The 22,678-nt window shown below is 40.0% G+C and overlaps 1 protein-coding gene and 1 non-coding gene across 4 annotated transcripts in view; one reads left to right on the top strand and one right to left on the bottom strand.

Annotated features, from left to right (window-relative positions):
* Positions 1-22,678, top strand: part of ITPR2 (inositol 1,4,5-trisphosphate receptor type 2) — a 559,320-nt gene that overhangs the window by 227,830 nt on the left and 308,812 nt on the right. The window lies entirely within an intron of this gene.
* On the bottom strand, positions 8,731-8,802 carry TRNAY-GUA. The gene has a single exon. It is a non-coding gene; the product is annotated as a tRNA-Tyr (tRNA).

Raw genomic sequence — 22,678 nt, 5'->3', positions numbered from 1 at the left:
GATCAGTGTCAACACCATAACTGATAATATAATGAGTTTCTTAAGTACCTGTCCAGTATTTTATTTAGTTGTTATTTTTTTAAAAATTTATTTGGCCGTATTGAGTCTTTGGGAGTACCAGATCTTAGCCACTGGACCACAGGGAAGTCCTTATTTAGTTATTATTTTAATCTACAGGAATGTAAACTGTTTGAGGGGTTTACCTGCCCCGACTTTTCTGTTTGTTGGAATACCCAAAGTATTTTGTAGTATCGGGTATTGAGTAGGAGGTAATTAGTGGGAATGGGAAATAATTAAAGTCAAGATGCTGAAAAATTCCAAAGGGAAGTTCAGTGGTGGGTAACTACTTTCTACTTGTCTCAGGACTAATCACCACTGATCTGCACAATCCTTTTGACTGGAATTCTTCAGAAACTTTTCTGTGATTTTATGATATAAGTTGGCTCAATGGTAAAGGATCTGCCTGTTAGTGCAGGAGACGCAGGAGACATGGGTTCAATTTGTGGGTCAGGAAGATCCCTTGGAGGTGGAAATGGCAACCCAGTCCAGTATTGTTGCCTGGAGAATTCCCATGGACAGAGGAGCCTAGTGGGCAATAGTCTATGGCATCGCGAAGAGTCAGACATGACTTAGCAATTAAGTACACACATGCATATGATATGTCAGTGGCATGTAGAATTTCTACAGCTTTTTTTTTTTTGGTTGAAATGGAGTTATTCCATAGCGTGTTTAAGATATAAGAGAAAATTCAACATTTACTTAGTGTTTGCTATATACCAACTCTTACAGCAGACACTGTCATGCAAGGTATATTTTTAAAAAATGTTACAGTAAACTTTGGAGATGGTTATAAAGATCACATTTCCGAATCAGCTGAATTAACGGAAATTCAGAAAACCCAAGGATTTTCTCACTATCAAGCAGCTCTATGTGATTTTAACTCAGGTCTTTTTAATGATAAGCTCCAGGCTCTTTAATGTAAAATTGCACTTTCTGATACAATATTTAAAGTTATTAAGAGATGTATTATGCTTTCATGAAGTTAGAATACCTCTTCCTTTTACAAATACATATTTTGTAAATATTCTAGAGGATAAATGTAATTTCTTCCCCTTTCAGAACTTTTCATTATTTTATTTTAATAGAGAAGAACACTAAACCTTAGGGAAAATGCATTATGCTTTTTGTAAAAGTTTGCCCAGAAAATCACTTAAGAGTAGAAGTGAGATGTTCCATGAGGGATGCCAGTCACTAGTCTACAGTTTAAGTTCCCAGTCATGAGGGAAAGAGGAGAAAGAACCTGTCTTAAGTGTATATCCACAACATCCTCATAGCAGTTTAATAAAAGTTTGTATTGATGTGAGAAAGAAGATGAATAAGTCCTCTGATAATAGTCATTTTATTAAAAATAAAACTGCATTACACATGGGCTATAAAACTGTTTTTCTAGGGACTTCAGATGAATATAAATCAATAAAGTTGAAATATACTTATTTATTTGTTGAGGTCAGGATTTATCAGTTCAGCACATGTTAATAATTTTAGGTCCTTAAAGCAGGAAGTGATTTAATACAAGGAATTAAATTTTAGGAATGTCTGGAGGAAAACAGTTTTAGAGGCTGCCTGTGGACTATAGATTTCAAGGTCAAACAATCATAGCCACGATTCAGAGGCCAAGAATCTGCATTGGCTGCCATATAAATACTGCAGCCGCCAGCACTGACCTGTACCTTAGACACGTATGGACCTCTGAGATCTGTTGGGATTTTCTTTTCACCCCGCACAGCCTCAGGAAGATGGATGGGCCTTGAATGGATAGGGCATTCAGAGGATAGGTTTTGGTGTCAGACACCCTAGAATTTGCCACTCACTATATGTGTGACTTTGAGCAACTGATTTGAATTCTTTCAGTTTTGTTTTCATTGTCCATTCAGTGAACTTAATAATGGTACTTAGCTCATAGTGTTCCCGTGAAGGTTAAATGAGTGAACTCTGCATATGGTGTGTCAGTTGATATGACTTCAGTGGGAAAATATAGACAATATGGTGACATATTAGTTACCAAGTCAAGAAGTCAAGACTCCAGCTTTAGTTAATTTATTGTCTCAGTGCAATCATGATGGACCAGTGGCCTTACACTGAGACTGATCTTCCTCATGGTTGCATCAGGATATCCTCATCCTAGTATCACAACACCCCAAGAAAGAATGTCTGTGCTTTTCTGGGTCTTCTGCTCAACAGCAAGTAAACCTTTCCCAGGTTCCCCTCAGTAGATTCTATCTCATGTCTCCTTGGCTGAAGCAGGACTACATGTTTACATCTAAACCAAGGGACTGTGAGTTTAGACTAAATAAAAGATGCTCCACAGGCTAGAATATTCTCCGCTGAGTTATATGGGGGAAGGATAAACAAAATCAGAATCTGCTTGTAGGGCTTCCCAGGTGTTCAGTGGTTAAGGCTCCACGCCATCAATGTGGGGGGCCTGAGTTCAATCGCTGATCAGGGAACTAGATCCCACATGTTGCAACTAAGAGTTTACATGCTGCAGCTAAAGCCTGAATTATTCAACTAAAGATCCTGCATGCTGCAACTAACACCCGGTACAACCAAATAAATAAATAAATATTTTAAAAAATCTGCTGGCAAGGGAGAAGGAAGTAAGGATGTAGGTTAGCAACCAGCAGTGTCTGCCAAAAATCTGTAGCCAGTGAATGCTTGTTATAATTGTTGTTGGTTTTTATGCGCAACATATTGTGCTGTTTGTTATGATGCACGTGGAATTATGAAATCTTAAAAGATACTTGTAGGTTTATCAAATCCATTTCCTATATAGTACTTGTTCTGTCTCTAAATAGCTCACCAAAGTGAGATATTCTTAAAACAAAACAAACTTCTGTGATGGGAAATCCAACACCTCCTGAGGTAGAACAGTCCGTTGAAATTAGTGTATAGCTTGAGAAGTAGAATATTACCAATAAGAAGTCCCCATGGTCCATCCCTGTATTCCAGAGGAAACCATTTTCATGAGTTTATGTTAATAATTTCCTTAGTTATCATAGTGGTTTTACTATGTGTATCTGTATTTCTAAAACATTTAACAGATGAAAAGAATTTCATTTAGTCTTTTTTTAGGTTAATTTTTATTGGAGTCCAGTTGCTTTATAATGTAGTTTCTACTGTACAGCAAGATAAACCAGCCGCACATGTACATACATTCCCTCCTTTTTGGGCTTCCTTCCTACTCAGGTAACCACAGTGCATTGAGTAGAGTTCTTTGTGCTGGACAGTCTGTTCTTATTAGTTGTCCGTTTTATACGTAGTACCAATAGTGTATGTGCGTCAATCCGATCTCCCAGTTCCTCCCATCTCCTTGCTTTCCTCCTCGGGTGTTCTCTATGTCTGTGTCTATTTCTGCTTTGCCAGTAGGACCATCTATACCACTTTTTCCTCTGATAGCTCAGATGGTAAAGAAACTGCTTGCAGTGTAGGATACAGAGTTCGATCCCTGGGTTGGGAAGATCCCCTAGAGAAGGAAATGGCAACCCACTCCAGTATTCTTGCCTGGAGAATTCCATGGACAGAGGAGCCTGGTGGGCTACAGTTCATGGGATCGCAAAGAGTCGGACACGACTGAGTGACTAACACACTCACGCACACAAACATATCATCTTTTTTAGATTCCACATAAATATATATATATATATATATATATATAATATTTGTTTTTCTCTTTCTGACATTTCACTTTGTATGACAGTCTCTTGGCCCATCCACGTCTCTACAGATGACCCAATTCATTCATTTTTATGACTGAGTAATATTTCATTGTATTAAACTCTTAGAGTAAAACTTAGGCAGAACACTCCTCGACATAAATCTCAGCAAGATCTTTTTTGACCAACCTCCTCGAGTAATGAAAATAAAAACCAAAATAAACAAATGGGAACTAATTAAAAGCTTTTCCACAACAAAGGAGACCATAAACAAAATAAAAAGACAGTCATCAGAATGGGAGAAAATATTTGCAAATGAAGCAACTGACAGGATTAATCTCTAAAATATATAAGCAGTTCATGAAGCTCAATGTCAAAAAAACAAACAACCTAATCAAAAAATGAGCAGAAGACCTAAATAGTTATTTAGTCTGTTTTAGGTATGTTTTTGTTCTCTGTCTTTGCTGTTGTGTAGCAGTGACTTATTTTATTTTCTCTAATATACATTATTACATTTTATGCAGATGTTTATCTAGTAAACTCTTGATGGACATTTTCATTCTTTACAGTTCTAGTGTCTTGAAAGGCAATTTGCTACCAAAAGGAGCTTTAAAAACTTTGAAATGTCACCTGATGCACATGTTTAAGAGACCCTTCAAGATATATATTTAGGTGTAAACATCTGGTATGGTTACCAAATAATGTCGGTTGCTTTCCAAAGACCAAATGATACTCTCAGGGTATGTAAGAATTTCTGTAATTCCCCATCATGAAGTCTAAGCTGGTTTTCTTGCTTTTCCATTTTTGATAATTGGATGTGTTTGGTATATTATCCCTGTGTGATTTTCATTTTGCTGGATCTTTATGAAGTTGAGCATGTTTTTATATGTTTATTGGACATTTCACTTCCTCTTCCAGTTTAGATTAAGCTAAATTCTGTGTGGGCAGGTAGTTAGATCCTACCAATTCATGTGTACCTACTACTGAGTTTAAAAATATTTTTTATATCAAGTCATGGTGATGCTCTAAGTTTAAACTTGAGTACTATCTTTTCATCTGTTATTTCTCGTTTACTTGTTTTAGTGTGTTGGTAAGATTTTCTGGTACAGTGTTGAGCAGATGTGATGATAATGGCATTTTTGTTTTGCTTCTGATTTTAAAGGGAATAATTTTAATATTTAACTATTGAACATGATGTTTATTATACTTTTATCAATTGAGGAAATGCTCTCCTGTTTTTCATTTGCTAATTTTTATCATGAATGGTTATGATTTTAATTAGATGCAGTGTATGCATCTATCAAGATGATGATGTTTTCTTTAACTTTCATCTGCTAATTTTAATAACATGAATCATCAATAGACTTCTGTAGTAACCTTGTATTCTAGAATAAGTATGTCTTGATGATAGTTTATGCCGTGCTACATCTAGCTTCCGAGGATTTTGTTTACCATTTTACATCTGTATTATCAGAGAGGTTGGTCTCCAGTCTTCCTTTCTTGTACTGTTCCTGTCAGTTGTTGGTATCAAGGTTAGACTAGTTCCATAATGAAGTGAGTTACAGAATCTTACCCTTTTTTGGGGTAAGATTGGAATTATCCCTTCTGTCAGTGCTTGGTAGAACTTGTCTAAATCTGCATTGGCCTTGGATTTAGTTTGGGTAAATTTTAACTAGTAATTAATATTGTAAAGGTTATAAATTCATTAAACTTTTCTCATGTGGGTCAACTTGTATATTATTCTAGCTGTATACTTTAGTTTTCAAATTTATTCATCTTTCATTGTCTTTTAAAATTTCTGTTATATCTGTAGCTTCATACCCCTTTTTCATTCCCTTCTTTTTCCCTTTAGATTTCACGCTTTGGGTTGTACAATTTTGTGAGTTTTGACAAATGTATGATGTCAGGTACAATCTCACCAGAGCTGTACATATTTTATTCATCTTTTTAATGAATTAATTTTTGACTTGTTAAGCTCCTGGGCTTGTTTGCTATTTTATTATATTTATCCTATTATATAGCCTTTTATGTTGACATACTTTGCAGACTTAAAAAAAATGAATGGTATAATTCCTAAGGAGCTGCAGCCCACAGATTTTGACAAATGGTATTCCACAGGATGGGAAAAGGTCAGTTTTCATTCTGATATCAAAGAAGAGCAATTCTAAAGAATGTTCAAATTACCCTGGAACTGCACTTATTTCACTTGCTAGGAAGACTGTGCTCGAAATCCCTCAAGCTAGGCTTCAGCAGTACATGAACCAAGAACGTCCAGATGTACAAGCTGGGTTTAGAAAAGGCAGAGGAACCAGAGATCAAATTGCCAATATTTCACTGGATCATGGAGAAAGAAAGGGAGTTCCAGAAAAACATCTACTTCTGCTTCATTGAGTACTCTCAAGCCTGTGACTATGTGGATCACAATAAACTGTGGAAAATTCTTGAAGAGACGAGGTATCCAACCACCTTACCTGTCTCCTGAGAAACCTGTTTGTGGGTCAAAACTGGATGTGAAACAATGGACTGGTTCAAAACAGGGAAAGGAGTGAGACAAGGCTGTATATTGTCACCCTGCTTATTTAACTTACATGCAGAGTACATCATGAGAAATGGCTGTGTTGGATGAATCACAAGCTGGAATCAAGATTGCTGGGAGCAATGTCAACAACCTCAGATATGCAGATGATACCACTCTAATGGCAGAAAGTGAAGAGGAACTAAAGAGCCTCTTGATGAGAGTGAAAGAAGAGAGTAAAATAACTGGCTTGATGCTCAACATTAAAAAAACTTAAAATCATGGCATCTGGTCCCATCAATTCATGGCAAATGGAAGGGGGAAAAGTGGAAGCAGTGATAGATTTTATTTTCTTGGACTCCAAAATCCCTATGGACAGTGACTGCAGCCATGAAATTAAAAGATTCTTGCTCCTTGGAAGAAAAGCTATGACCAACCTAGACAGTGTATTCCAAAGCAGGGACATCACTTTGCTGACAAAGGTCCATATAGTCAAAGCTATGTTTTTTCCAGTAGTCATGTACAGATGTGAGAGTTGGCAACTAAAGAAGGCTGAGTTCCAAGAAATTGATGCTTTTGAACTGTGGTGTTGAAGAAGACTCTTGAGAGTCCCTTGGATTGCAAGGAGATCAAACCAGTCAATCCTAAAGGAAATCAACCTTGAATATTCTTTGGAAGGACTGTTGCAGAAGCTGAAGCTCTAATACTTTGGCTGCCTGATGCAAAGAGCTGACTCACTGGAAATGACCCTGATGCTGGGAAAGAATGAAGGCAGCAGGAGAAGGAGGCAACAGAGGATGGGGTGGTTAGATAGTATCACTGACTCAATGCACATGAATCTGAGCAAATTCCGGGAGACAGTGGAGGACAGAAGAGCCTGGTGTGCGCTAGTCCATGGAGTCAAAGAGTTGAACATGACTTAGTGACTGAACAGCAACAATTTTTATTATTGTTCAATGTTAGATATTAAAATTTTTTGTTATGATTTCTTCTTTGGCCCAGAATAGTTACTTGGAAATGAATTTTTAAATTGCCAAGTATACTTGCAAAATTTACACTTCTTTGGCTATTGAATCCTGAATTAACTCACAACAAGAGAATGTGGTTATTATGATACCAGTTCTCCCAAGATTTGTTGGGACTGCTTTATGGTCTGTTATATCTTCAGGTTTTAGAACTATCTTCTTATGCTCGAGTAGAACGTGAATGGGTATAGGAGTCCTTATATGTGACTAGCAAATCAAGCTTATTGTATTTAAATCATCCATCTACTCACTAATACTTTTGTTTTCTCTCTTTTTTCATGGTCACAATTTTATTTATGAAGTTCATTTGTTCAGCTTTTTAAAAATTAATTTTTATTGGAATATAGTTGGTTTACAATGCTCAATTAGTTTCTACTCTGCAACAAAATGAATCAGCCACACATATACACATACCCCCTCCCTTGTGGACTTCTTTTCCATTCAGGCCACCACAGTGCATTAAGTAGAGTTCTCTGCTATATAGTATGTTCTCGTTAGTTAGGCTCTGCCGACAAAGATCTGTTTGGTCAAGGCTATGGTCTTCCCAGTGGTCATGTGCAGTTGTGAGAGTTGGACCATAGAGAAGATGGAGCCCTGAAGAATTGATGCCTTTGAACTGTGGTGCTGGAGGGGGACTCTTGAGAGTCCCTTGGACAGCAAGGAGATAAGACCAGTCAATCTAAAGGGAAATCAACCCTGAATACTCGTTGGAGGGACTGATGCTAAAGTTGAAACTCCAGTATTTTGGTCATCTGATAAGAATGGCTGGCTCATTGGAAAAGTCCCTGGTGCTGGGAAAGGTTGAGGGCAGAAGGAGAAGAGGGCATCAGATGATGAGAGGGCTGGATGGCATCATCAATGCAGTAGACATGAACTTGGGCAAACTTTGGGAGATGATGAAGGACAGAGAGGCCTGGCGTGCTGAAGAGTTGGGCAAGACTGGGCGACTGAACAACAGCATTAGTTATGTATTTTATCCATAGTATCAATAGTGTATATGTGTCAATCCCAATCTCCCAGTTCCTCCCATATTCCCACCAACTAGGTATCCATATATTTGTTCACTATGTCTTTGTTTTCTTGATGTATCTATGATTGAGAGAGATTTGCTTACATTTCTCACTATAGTGGTAAACTTATCAGTTTCTCCTAAGTCTATTTTATAGATACATATAAATTTTAAATTGTTTTTAACTAGAAACAAAAATGTTTTATCATTTGCGAGTTATTTTCTTCCACTTGTTTTCTTTACTGAGTGAGCTACAAGGGAAGCCCCACTTGTTTTAATATTGTTCCATGTCTTCGGGCAGCATTACTACTGTTGAGAAGTTTACCATGTATTGAATGTGGTGTTTAGTCACTAAGTCGTGTCCAACTCTTGTGATCCCATAGACTATAGCCTGCCAGGCTCCTCTGTCCATGGGATTCTCCAGGCAAGAATACTGGAGTGGGTTGCCATTTCCTTCTCCAGAGGATCTTCCCAACCCAGGGATTGAACCTGGGTCTCCTGCATTACAGGCAGATTCTTTACCAACTTAGCTACAAGGGAAATCTTGTATTGAATAGTGGTGCTTTGATTCTGATCTTACAACTGTTCGGTCTTTTCATTCATATCTGACTCTTTGTATGTTACTTAAACCTTATTATTTCTTTCATATCTATTAGTGTCTTTTTTATATTTCCCATACCTGAGACTTTGTGCTGAATTTGAATAATTTCTTTAGCCTTGTCTGAGTTGCTTTTCAGGCATGTCTTATTTGTAGCTAACTTCACTTCTTGACTTTTAAAAATTTCAGCCATTATACTTTATCACACCTGTGATTTGATTAAAAAATCTTTTTGGTCATTTTTATTATCTGTTGTCCCTTGCTAATTTTTGTGATTCCATGTGGCTATTTTATGGCCTTGTATGTAATACTAATTCCAGGATCTCAAGTACTTGTGAATTTCTTATGATTTTTACACTTATTTCATTATGTATTTGGTCATCTTTGATTATGAGCTCATGTCTTCATTTAATAGACTTTGTTTTTAGAGCAGTTTTAGGTTTAGAGAAACACTAAAGTATAGTGAAAGTATAGTGAATGCCCATACATCCCCTCCTTCCTTCCCTTCAGTTTTCTATTATTAGTGTGTGTGCAAGATAAGTTGCTTCAGCCGTGTCCCGCTCTTTGAGAGCCTATGAACTGTAACCGGCCAGGCTCCTCTGTCCATGGGATTCTCTAGGCAAGAATACTGGAGTGGATTGCTGTGCCCTCCTCCAGGGGATCTTCCTGACCCAGGGATCAACTGAGTCTTCTATGTCTCCTGTGTGGCAGGCAGGTTCTTTACCACTGGTACCACCATTAATTAATATGGTGCATTTGGTGCAATTGATAAGCCAATACTGATATGTTATTATTGACCAAAGTTCATAGTTTACTTCAGGTTTTGCTCTTTGTTGGAAAGGCTACCCACCCACTCCAGTATTCTGGCCTGGAGAATTCCATGGACTATACAGTTCATGACGCTGCAAAGAGTTGGACACGACTGAACGATTTTCACTTTCACTTCACACACACAGAACAGAAAGGAAGCAAAGCCTGGATCCCAAGGAAGATGGAAGGTCTGACCAGAAACCTGTGTTAGAACCAAGAGTACCTAAAGGAAACACCCACAGTGATAAACCAGGGAAATGCGTGCGTAGAAGAGCAAAGTATTTTGGCTTGATCAAAGCCAAAATGGGGAGGAAAACTCTCTTGAGCTCAAGACAAGTGCACTTGCGCTCAAGATTTGAGACTAGAATTTCCACTAGTAAAAGGCCCCAAAAGTTCCAAGTCAAAAACTCTTTTTAACATATTCACAAAATGTCATATCCCAAAGTGGCTCTGTAAGGCAAATGAAATCTTCTCTGGGTTAAACAAACCCCAGAGGAACTCACGTATTTCAAGGAATCTAAGTTCATAACACACTTTTAAATTTACTAAATATCTAAATAAACACATTCCCAACGACTTCTACAAAAGTAGCCAAGTTAAAACTCAAATGGCCCTCCTATTACAAAACCACTAGATCCTAGATACAAAGCCTATTTTAAGTATATTTCTGGGCTCACTGGAAACGGAGGACAGCTCTAAAAGACTCCACCCTCCATCTGTTATCACTGTTGTTTAGTCGCTCAGTCATGTCCGATTCTTTGTGATCCCACGAACCACAACACGCCAGGTTTCCCTGTCCACTATCTCCCAGAGCTTGCTCAAACTCATGTCCATTGAATCAGTGATGCCATCCAACCAGGTCATCCTCTTTCTCGCTCTCCATCTACCAAGTAAGAAGAGTAACCTCAAACCTGATCAGAGAGTTCTAAGCTTCTGGGCAACATGGTAAGTTTCCTTGAAGACGAATGCCAGTAACTGCAACTCAGAAAGACAAGTTAACTCTAAGCAAATAATCAAGACTGGGGCGCTAAATCAGACTCCTGCCTTCAGACGTCTCAGGCACACAGCGCCCTCTGGCCACAGGTTGAGGTAATCACGCATACTGTAAGGAGCAGAACATTCCAGCTTTCAGCCCCCAAGACACCAACTCAAAACCTACACCCAAATATTTACAGCAGCTTTACACAAAATGGCCCCAAATTGGAAGCAATCAGAGGTCTTTTAATAGATAAATTGGGATAAATAAACTTTAGTGTATCCAGACAACGGAGTAGTATTCAGCGATAGAAAGTGCTTACAGGTTACAAAAGGACACGAAAGAACCTCAAAAGTATATTGCTAAATGAAAGAAGCCAGTCTGAAAAAGGCTGAGTGCCAAAGAACTGATGCTTTAGAATTGTGGTGCTGGAGGAGACTCTTGAGAGTCCTTTGGACAGCAGGGAGATAAAATCAGTCAATCCTAAAAGAAATCAACCCTGAATATTCATTGGAAGGACTGATGCTAAAGCTGAAGCTCCAATACTTTGGCCACCTGATGCAAGAGCTGATTCACTGGAAAAGACCCTGATGCTGGGAAAGACTGAAGGCAGGAGGAAAAGGGGTCAACAGAGGATGAGATGGTTGGATGGCATCACCGACTCAATGGACATGAGTTTGAGCAAGTTCCAGGAGATGGTGATGGACAGGGAAGCCTGGCGTGCTGCAGTTTGTGGGGGTGCCAAAAGTCAGACACGAGTGAACAACTGAACAACAGTGAAGTCTGAAAAAGCTACATATTGTATGACTCCAGCTGTATTCTGGAGAAGGAAAAACTATACATGAGACAGTAAAATGATCATGGGTTCCTCAGAGGTTCTGGGGTGTAGAGATTAAAAAGAGAGGAACAAACAGGTAGAGCAGAGAGGAATTTTAGGGTGATGAAACTCTTCTATATGATACTATACATAGCATTACACATGTATCAAAACCCATAGAGTCTAACAACACACAAGGTGAAAGTGAAAGTCACTCATTCATGCCCAACTCTGCGTTGTGTGTCTGTGTGACAAGTTAAAACTCAATTGTTGGTTATCAACTCTGGCTGATGCCCTAAAGGCCAGCAAATGGGCTTGATTATTACTTGGAAATGTCATGTATTTTTCTGGTTTCTGGCCTCCATTTGTTTCTTTCTCGTAACAGGAGATGGTTTGGGACTTCCCTGGCGGTCCAGTGGTTAGGAATTCGCCAGCCAGTACAGGGGACATGGGTTCGACCCTTGGCCTGGGAAGCTTCCACATGCTGTGGGGCAACTAAGCCTGTGTGCCGCAGCTCCTGAGCCCACACGCTGCAGCTACTGAAGCACGGTGCTCTAGAGCCCGCGCTCCGCAACAGGAGAAGCCAGCATAGTGAGAGGCCCACGCGCTGCAAGGAAGAGTAGCCTCCACTTGCGGCATTGCTCGCAGCAGTGAAGACAGTGCAGCCAAAAACAAACAAGAGAGAGAGAGAGAGAGAGAGTTTAAATGTTGTTTTTATCCATCACTTCTGGATGTTGTGTAATCAGAGGGATTTCTCTTTATTTCTACTTCAGACAGTTCTCAGAAGTAGAAAATTCTTCTGTATTTTGAACCCATGTATTTATCCTTGTAAGATCTTTTTGCTGATGCTAGATTTGAGTCAGTGTGGACCATGTCTGGGGCTTCCCCTGTGGCTCAGCGGTAAAGAACCCGCCTGAGTGCAGGAGACATAGGAGACTCAGGTTCGATCCCTGAGTTGGGAAGATCCCCTGGAGGAGGGCATGGCAATCTACTCCAGTATTCTTGCCTGGAGAATCCCATGGACAGAGGAACACGGTGGGCTGTAGGGTCACAGAGAGCTGGACACGACTTAAGTGACCAAACACACATGGATGATCAGACCATATCTGAACCTGCTCTACTTGATTGCTTTCATGTTTCTCCAGAGCACCACTCTTCTTTTGAACATTCTGCTAAAGGTACAACTTCATACCTTCACCATCATGCTTCCATGCCTTTGTACACACCTGAATTTCGCGTTTCCTTTCTTAACATTTGCTATAGAGAATCAAATCTAGTATTTGAGATACGATGCTCGTTCTCAAAGATGACACACACAGAATAACACCCAGAAAACAGTAAGACAAATGTATGATTAAATATTGAACTGTTGTATCACAGAAAAGGGAGATCAGTGTGGGCGTGACTGTGCGGAGAAGGCTTCACTGTTTTACTTATTTATTTATGGCTGATCTGGGTCTTCATTGCTGCACAGGCTTTTGTATAGTTAGGGCAAGCAGGGGCCTCTCTCCAGTGGTGGTGCAGTGGCTTCTCATTGCATGGCCTCTCCTGTTGCTGAGCACGGGCTCTAGGGCAGATGGGCTTCAGTAGTTGTGGCTTGAGGGCTCAGTAGTTGCAGCTCCCCGGCTCTAAAGCACCGGCTCAATAGCTGTGGTGCCCTCGGGCTTAGTTGCTGTGTGGCAAGTGGGCTCCTCCCCCGACCAGGGATCAAACCGCCTCTGCTGCATTGGCAGGTGAAGTCTTTACCAGTGAGGCACCAGGGAAGCCCGGCTTCACTGTTTTAAAAGGTTGGGACCTAATTAAATGTAAAAGCTTTTGCACAACAAAGGAAACTATAAGCAAGGTGAAAAGACAGCCCTCAGACTGGAAGAAAATAATAGCAAACAAAGCAACAGACAAAGGATTAATCTCAAAAATATACAAGTAACTCCTGCAGCTCAATTCCAGAAAAATAAATGACCCAATCAAAAAATGGGCCAAAGAACTAAACAGACATTTCTCCAAAGAAGACATACAGATGGCTAACAAACACATGAAAAGCTGCTCAACATCACTCATTATTAGAGAAATGCAAATCAAAACCACAATGAGGTACCATTACACACCAGTCAGGATGGCTGCTATCCAAAAGTCTACAAGCAATAAATGCTGGAGAGGGTGTGGAGAAAAGGGAACCCTCTTACACTGTTGGTGGGAATGCAAACTAGTACAGCCGCTATGGAGAACAGTGTGGAGAGTTCTTAAAAAACTGGAAATAGAACTGCCATATGACCCAGCAATCCCGCTGCTGGGCATACACACTGAGGAAACCAGATCTGAAAGAGACACGTGCACCCCAATGTTCATCGCAGCACTATTTATAATAGCCAGGACATGGAAACAACCTAGATGCCCATCAGCAGATGAATGGATAAGAAAGCTGTGGTACATATACACCATGGAATATTACTCAGCCGTTAAAAAGAATTCATTTGAATCAGTTCTAATGAGATGGATGAAACTGGAGCCCATCGTACAGAGTGAAGTAAGCCAGAAAGATAAAGACCAATACAGTATACTAACACATATGTATGGAATTTAAAAAGATGGTAACGATAACCCTATATGCAAAACAGAAAAAGAGACACAGATGTACAGAACAGACTTTTAGACTCTGTGGGAGAAGGCGAGGGTGGGATGTTCTGAGAGAATAGCATTGAAACAAGTATACTATCAAGAGTGAAACAGATCACCAGCCCAGGTGGGATGCATGAGACAAGTGCTCGGGGCTGGTGCACTGGGAAGACCCAGAGGAATCTGGTGGAGAGGGAGGTGGGAGGGGGGTTCAGGATGGGGAACACATGTAAATCCATGGCTGATTCATGTCAATGTATGGCAAAAACCACTACCATATTGTAAAGTAATTAGCCTCCAACTAATAAAAAAATTTTTTTTTCTTTTCCAGCTTTACTGAGACATACCTGACATGTACTATTGTATGTTTCATGTGTACAAACTAATGCCTTCATCCACTTCTATATTATGAATAAAGTTAGTGAATACTTCAAAAAAGAACAAAAAAAATAAATAAAAGGTTGGGAGGATTTCCTTAGCTAGTAACTCAGGAATAATCACGAGAGAAGCAGAACTCAACAGGAGTAAGTAATTTGTATTTGAAGTGGCTGGAGATTGGGAACCCTTGAAGATTTGGGGGAAGGATGGCTCAACAAAAAGAGCCTAAAGGTGGGGACCAGTTAGGAGCCTCCTGTTCAAATTCAGATGTGAGGTTAGGTGAGCATGAGCTCGGGAGGCAGAAGTGGAAATGGACGTAAGAAGAGAAGCCAGGAGAATGGTACATTTCCTGCCTGGATTAATATAGGAAGAAAAAGTGAGAAACTACAGAGTTACTAAGGTGTACACAGCCAAATAATCTATGTTATGCAATGAACCAACTGCCAGAGATGGTGACAATTTATTGTAAACAGGATGAAATATATCACAATATCAATGGAAACAGCCAGTAGCAGGCAGCAGGCACTCTGCAAGCCGGTACAGATAATAATCCTTTGTTGTGTCGTAAATCTTCACAAAGGCTCTACACACGGGATGATTGCCATTGTTTTAAAACAGCTCATAGTGGTCTAACTTTGTGCCTGCTTAGACATCAGAAAACCAGATAACAGTACAGTGAGTCTCATTTTGGTAATAAGAAATATTTCCAATAGCATAAAAGTATTTTTTTCCCCCCTCAGTGATAAATTTTGTTTATTTGGGTCAATAACTGAACTGAACTGCCATGCCTTTCTTAGTCACATCAGTCATGTCTTGACTCTTTGTGACCCATGGACTGCAGCCTGCCAGGCTCCTCTGTCCATGGAATTCTCCAGGCAAGAATACTGGAGTGGGTTGCTATTTCCTCCTCCAGGGGATCTTCCTGATCCAGGGATTGAACCCACATCTCTTGCATTGGTAGGTGCATTCTTTACCACTGAGCCACCTGGGAAGCTGTGATAATCCACCTACTAACATTACCAAATCTCAGTGTAACCAAAATTATCCTAGTATTGTAGTTGATCTCGTGTAAACACAATGGAGGATGGGGTAGATTGGGTCTTCTGGTAAGCTCACTGCATCCCTAGTACCTATGAGCTTTGTTACCTATTACATCTTACAGGGTTTCCCTATTAACTTACCTTCAAGGGCATTAAAAAGGGCATTGTTGCTGAAAACTTAAAAGCTAGGGTATAACAAGTTGAAAGTCTCTGTAGCATTACTAGTTCATCACATTCAAATGCATGTTGACTTCTAAATATAAGAAGGAGGGATTAACTCAGGAAATCAGATCTGAGTGGGTTAAATCAGGATTGCCCTTTATGCTCATCCGTCTCTTTATAAAGAATTGAAAAGCAAGCCATGGAGGCATCACAGGACTTCTAACAGAAGTTCCCACTTGTGTTAAATATTTTGGTTGTTAATTTTCCTTCACAATGATTGTGCTTCTGTGTCTGTGTATGTATATGTATTTATCTCTACAAATGGTTGCCTGCTCCTTTAAAAAAAAAATAAAAGGGCGGCGGGGGGCCTTCTCTCCTGGCTCAGATGGTAAAGAATCTGCCTGCAGTGCAGGAGACCCAGGTTCAATCTCTGGGTCCAGAAAATCACCTGGAGACGGAAACAGTATTCTTACCTGGAAAATTCCATGGATAGAGGATTCTAGCAGGCTGTAGTCTGTGGGGTCTCAAAGAGTTGGACACAACTGAGTGACTAACATTAAAAAAAAAAAAACAACAACTTAGTCTTCACAATCTAAAGTCTGATGTTTATTTTAAACTGTCTAGTTTTTCCATCAAGGACTGTTTTTTCTTTGGGGGTTTCTAATTGATTTTTTTCATATCTCTGCATTCAAGATTCCTATCTGCGTGTTTTCACTTCATAATTTTTTTTGTCCTTTTAATAGGTGTGTGATGCAAGGGGCAGATTAACTGGGAAGTGTCCCTGGGGGCTTACTCTGGGTTGCCTAGGCAGCAAGCTGGCTGGCTGTTTCCTGGAGTTGGGGTGGGGAGATGGGGCAGGAGCGTCTCTCCCGAGAGGCCCTGCACTGATCTGACTTCTCAGGAGGACCCCTGGCTCTTGCCTCTCAGCAGGAGGAGTCTCATTTGTATGGGCCTCATAGCTGGTGATCCTGATCAATTCCTGCAAACAGCAGGCACCTAAATCCAAACTGCCTGGTGCCCAGGATGTTTTGTGTACCTTCAGAGACCCCTTATTTTCCAGCTTGCCCTGTGAGAAGTTGTGCCGAGATGGGGTGGAGGTTGTTAGTCAGAAATGTAGACCCCGGGATGGCGTCCAGCAGAACAGTCACACCTCTCTAGGGTGATTGAAGGCTGGGGGACACATGCCTTCCCTTCTCAGCTGACCCTTGGTTTGCATCTCCCCTCTCCCCGCCGCCCCACCACCCTTCCCCAGTAAGACTCTCCCCGGTCCCTGCCAAGTGATGCTGTGATGCTGACCATGCGGCAGCCACATGGGGGTCCACCTGGGGTGAGAGGGGTTATTCCTCATTTTATCTCTATGATTATTTTTTTTTCCATTCTTTACTATTTTATTTTAATGAGCAATACACTAACATACATCAAAGATCCAAAGGTGTGAAAGTATAGAGAGTGGAAAGTCGGCTTCCTCATTCTGTCAGCAATCCAGTCTGCTCCCCAGTAGCAGTTATTTTCATATAGCTCCTTCCAGTAATTTTATTTTATTTTTTTGCATGTCTTAATTTTATTATTTTAGTATCTATGATTATTGTAAACATGTGCTTGTGTATGCTAAGTTGCTACAGTCGTTTCTGACTCTTTGTGACCCCAGGGACTGTAGCCCTCCAGGGTTCTCTGTCATGGGATTCCCCAGGCAAGAATACCGGAGTGGGTTGCCATTTTCTCCTCCAGGGGATCTTCCCGACCCAGGGATCAAACCCCAGTCTCTTAGATCTCTTGCATTGGAAGGCAGGTTCTTTACCACTAGCATCACCTGGGAAGCCCATTTTAAACATCCTTAAAGGTCCTTTCAGAAGGTTTCTTAATTGTTTCATTTTCCTGGGAAGAACAGTCTCATTTTTTAGTTTTTTGTTATCTACCTTAGCATTCGCTTTCCTCGCAGGTATTTAAATTTTAGTTTGCAGGTTTATCTTTCTGAGAGAATGAATTTAGTTCCTTCCTTCCTTCTCTCCCTCCCCTTTTGCTTCCCTTCTTTGCTTTCCCTCTGCTTTTCTGTCTACAGCCCTTCCTTGTTTGATGGTTTCTGTCTTACCTCCACATCCCGTTACTCTTTAAAAGCAAAGCCCAGTTTACATTCTTTGCCGACCACTTCTGATCTTTTTTCTTTGATGAGGCAAACAGGCAAGGAGGCTGTTCCCTCTCGAAGGATATCTTGAAAGAAAGCTATGCTTTCCCAAGTGTTAGGACTTTTGATTCTGCACAGCAGGGAAATAGTTTTATATAAACTTGGTTTCTCTGGCAAAACTTGTGATTGACCAGCTGACTCTTGGCAAAAGAAACTGATTGAATGTCTAACCTTCATGGCTGGGTACAGGAAGTGTCCATGAGTTTCAGACAGAATCTTCCTAGATGATCTGACTTATGCGGAACTCTGTGGTAATTGGATAGAGAACTTTTATCCATTCATTTGGGAGAGTGGCTTGCATGAATTTTCTTTTTATGGAATTTGTTTTCTTCACTTTCTGTTTTTGCCCTTGACCTTGTATATTTATTTTACTTGGTTATATCAGATTACATATTTCTGTCCTTTATGTCTGGGCTGATGTTACTGAAGGTGATTTTGGCACATGAGTGTCACTTTAATAAGTCCTTTAACAAAACATGCAGCTGAAAACTAATTTTTAGTCTTGAGCCAAATGCTACTTATACACATCCTCATTCTATTTGGCTGTAATGCAAATTCTTAAATGTAGTGCTTTTATTTCCTGAATTGGTTTCTTTGAATTATTTCCGGGATAAGAATGTTTTTCTCCCTCTTGTCTTCTGGCCTGCATTTAAAATTTAATGCTGTTTTATTATTTCCCTTCATGTTGTAGAGAAAGTTACTATTTTATTCATTTTTTCCACTTTGCCATTTGTTCTCAATTTCATTTGAATTTGGTGATCTCAGGTGCCTTTGGCCTCCAGCAGCTTGAAGCAGGGTTTCGGTTGCTGGCTAGAGATTGAGGTCAATCTTCGGCAGTGAGAACGCTGAATCCACGCAACTAGACCTCAAGGGATCAGTGCCCAGTGACAAGGCCCTGGCCCGTCAGCTATGTAGAAATGAATTTCCACATAGAGATGGAAAGCAGTGAAAGAAGTAAAGTGTTTTAATAAGCACCCTTCCTAATGGAAGAGAAAGAATACGTGTGGATAGACACATGGGTGGTCTCAGAGAGAGAGTCGTGCCCTCATGGAGGTTTGAATCCCTTTTATGGAGCATTTATTCTGGGTTTCCTTTGGCCAGTCATCTTGCTTTGCCTGGTTCCGAGTCCATATTTGGTATATCTCAGGGTCCTCCCATATGAGTGCACACGGCTCTTAGCCAAGATGGATTCTAGTAAAGGGGCCTATGGGTAGGTTGAGGTCACTTACTAAAATGTGATGCCCCCTCTCTTTTGATCTCCAAGGAGCCTTTCTGTGCATATGTAGTCAGGGAGGTCTCCTTGACTTCGAGAATGAGAAATATGTGGCCCCATCTCTTACCTGGACAGGGCTCACCTCGTCTCTTGTTCCTGCTAATTTAGAGTATCTGTCCACAGGGGAGAAACCAGCCGTTCGCCCTGAGGCCCAGCTAGCTCCTGCCTCATTGGTAGCGAGGAGTCCAACTTCCTCTGTTTTTTTTCCCTCAGCAAGTGGCTTAGAAGGAAATTACAGAAGTTGATTCATTCAAATCAGAGCACACCTATGGCCCTGGGCCAGATAACAACATTTCTGTAATGACTGCTTGCTAAAGAAGGAGTTGAGAGAAGGTGCTGGTTTCTCCCCCCGCTTCTGTCCACGCAGCCCCTGCTCACAGCCGCGTCGGGGTTTGCTCTGAGATGACTGCGCTCGGGTCGGGTTGCTTCCCTCACGTATGTCAGGTGCTAGGCATATTCTCTAAGGGCTCTGTTGCGTTGCTGTTTTCACTTCCCGCACAGTGCTTTGTTATTCTTGGTCACCCTGCTAACTAAAGGGTTGCCTTTCCTTTCTACCTTTTATATAACACTGCTGAGGATCATGTTAAAAAGTATTATAGCTCCCCTGGTGGCTCAGTTGGTAAAGAACCGGCCTGCAAGGCAGGAGACCTGGGTTCAATCCCTGGATCAGGAAGATCTCCTGGAGAAGGAAATGCCAACCCACTCCAGTATTCTTGCCTGGAAAATTCCATGGACAGAGGAGCCACGACTGAGTGACTAAACCACCAAAGTATTATAGAAAGTATTATATAAAAAGTATTATACATGACTGTGCTATAGTGGGTTCTTATTGCACGCCTATGAAAACAGCTCTTAGTTTACACTGAACATACCTGTCGTCAGTACCTTCCCTGTTTTTCTGAGTATCACTTTAAGCAAAGAGAAAGCACTCCAGTGGCACACCTTTTTTTGTTACTTTATCAGAGATATTGATAGTCAAAGAGATTTGTGGTGTTTTCTAGGACATCTGATTAAACATCATCAAATACTAATTAAAATGACATCAAATGAATAAAAAAAAAATGTCAATATTTGTATTTGTCTTGGGACAAAGGGAAATCAAACAGGTTTGGAGTAATACTAAGAGTATGGTTTACCCTCTAGAAGGGTAGGAATTTGTGCCTGGGTTGAGGGAAATCTGGAGGAAGGTTACCTGCCAGTGTTAATGTCTTCACCAAGTCTTAGAGCAACCTTAGGCGTCAACCAGGAAAGCCAAAACTGTCGATCATGACCCCATGAGGGTCTGTATTAGTTTTACTGGCAAGGTCAGATAATTAGATTCAGGATGATGTAAGAGTTTCTGCAAACCCTTGAGTATCATCCTAAATGGCTGGTATGTGATGTAACTTTTAGATGGATGGGAGAAAAAAATACCTCATCCTCCCACGGCAGAGCTATCATTCAGTTGTCTGAAGGAGGTGATATTTAATATGAAGAGCTTCAATTAAATTATAATCTGGTTGGTCAGTCAAGCATCAAAGTCTGATTATTAGATTTTTTTTTTTTTTTTTTTAGTGTTTTGGAGGGAGGTGAGAAGGAGAAAGGGTGGCATTTTACATCTGAAGTTGGGAGGAGGGTGATTGGTAAATGATGCCACTGATTAGGTTGAGTAGTAGATACAAGAAGAGAAGGCTAGGGATCCAGATGGTGAGTGGAATGCTTTCCAGTCTTGCTGACTTGATGACATTGCTGAAGAAGGACATCATTTCACTTCACTGGAAAGAAATGCATTGAACTATTTTCATCACAGCTGTGGTAGATGCAGGCATTTCTACATTGTAGGATTTGGAAAGTTCTTTTTTAAAAGTATTATTGACCTTGTTTAAATTAAGGAGCCAGATCCTCAATAACTTGTGCCCATGTTTAATTCACCATATAATTCATACAATATTATTTTCTTATATCATTTTTGCTATTTATCTAAAAAGAGTTTCCTTGCCTGATGCAAAATAAGTGTGGGAGCAACGTGATGTTCAGAGCCGGTATTTGCTTAGGTATTCACTCTGAGCCTGTCTAGATCCATGCTGACCATCTAATTTCTAGACTCTTCCAGAAATTTCTAGACCCTTCTAAACCATCCTTGCTATGCTGTTTCTGAATATACTGCTTTATGTTATTGTTGTTGTTCAGTCACTAAGTCATGTCTGATTCTTTGTGACCCCATGGACTGCCACACACCAGGCTTCCCGGCCCTTCACTATCTCCCTGAGTTTGCTCAAACTCAAGTCCATCGAGTTGGTAATGCTATCCAACCATCTCATCCTCTGTCATACCCTTCTCTTCCTGCCCTTGATCTTTCCTAGCATCAGGGTCTTTTCCAGTGAGTTGGCTCTTCACGTCAGGTGGGCAAAGTATGTTACAGTATATACTATGCAATTAAAAATCAAGCTACCTCAATAAAATCACTTGACTAAGTGGTTCCCATATTCCATTAGAGGAAATAAATTCAAGTTCTTCCAGATGATAGGAAACAATTACAGTAAAGTACAAGTATTTTTGCAGTGCCTTTCTTCATCCCTGTTGTCAAAAGCATAATTTAGATATTTACTATAAGCATGACACTATTCTCAGTGTTACACATTTTTTTCCTGAGCCTCCTCAACTCTGGGATTCTGCATAAATTACACTTCTACATTTTACACCTTATTAATATATTGTCATTAGAATTGAGTCAGGACTTTTTAGATTTGGCCACTAACCTAGGGACAAAGTAGTATAAGATATAAAAAAATATAATCAATTTCTTTCCTTTCTGGAGGAAGACAGGTCAACTTTACTTGGAGCATCTTGGCATTAAATAAGAAAATAAAACCTAACTGTAGTTATATAGTTTGCATATTTCTTAAATTCCCCTGATCACTGCTTTGGGATAATCCAGATGTTCTATGAGTTAATATTTTTGTTTGGTTTAATTACATTGAATTATTTTCTGAAATTAAAAGGGGCCGTTCATTGAATTCTCCAGCATTGCCTCCTTTGTTGACTGCTGGCAATTTTAAATTAAAATAATTTTTCTTTATAATTCCTATACTTAGGAAGTTTAGCATTGTCTACATCCTCCCTTGGGCAGAACTAAAGAGCATAACTTTTGTAATGTAGTACATCTTCCCTGAGATTACTTTTCTTAAAACAAGACAGTTGCTTTTTCTGCAGGCCGTTGCTTGAGAAATAGACTTAAATATATCTGCCAAAGCTTTGCCTATATATTTGACTGATTTTTTAAAAAGTTGAAATATATCAGAAAGACCTCCTTTCCACCTGAGGAGCGTTGTCAGTCTTTAGACTTGGTAACATCTTAATCTTGGATTGCAATACAAACTTAGTTTTCTTTAATATTTTTTCTCTTCCAGAAAAAAATGAATGTGGCCTTTTTAAATTCAACCTTCACCTTTGTGATCAGAAAAAGGAAATTAAATTATATTTCTACCTTTGCAATTTCTACTTTTCATCAATAAATTATTTTTCTATCAAGTAGAAACCCTGTTTGTCTCATGCTGTGACCTCCAACCTCTTCCATCCAAATAGCTT

Source organism: Cervus canadensis, chromosome 21, assembly GCF_019320065.1.
Source record: "Cervus canadensis isolate Bull #8, Minnesota chromosome 21, ASM1932006v1, whole genome shotgun sequence".
NCBI classification, from domain to species: Eukaryota; Metazoa; Chordata; class Mammalia; order Artiodactyla; family Cervidae; genus Cervus; species Cervus canadensis.
The sequence above is the reverse complement of the archived record's forward strand: the minus strand, read 5'-3'. Positions and strand labels throughout refer to the sequence as shown.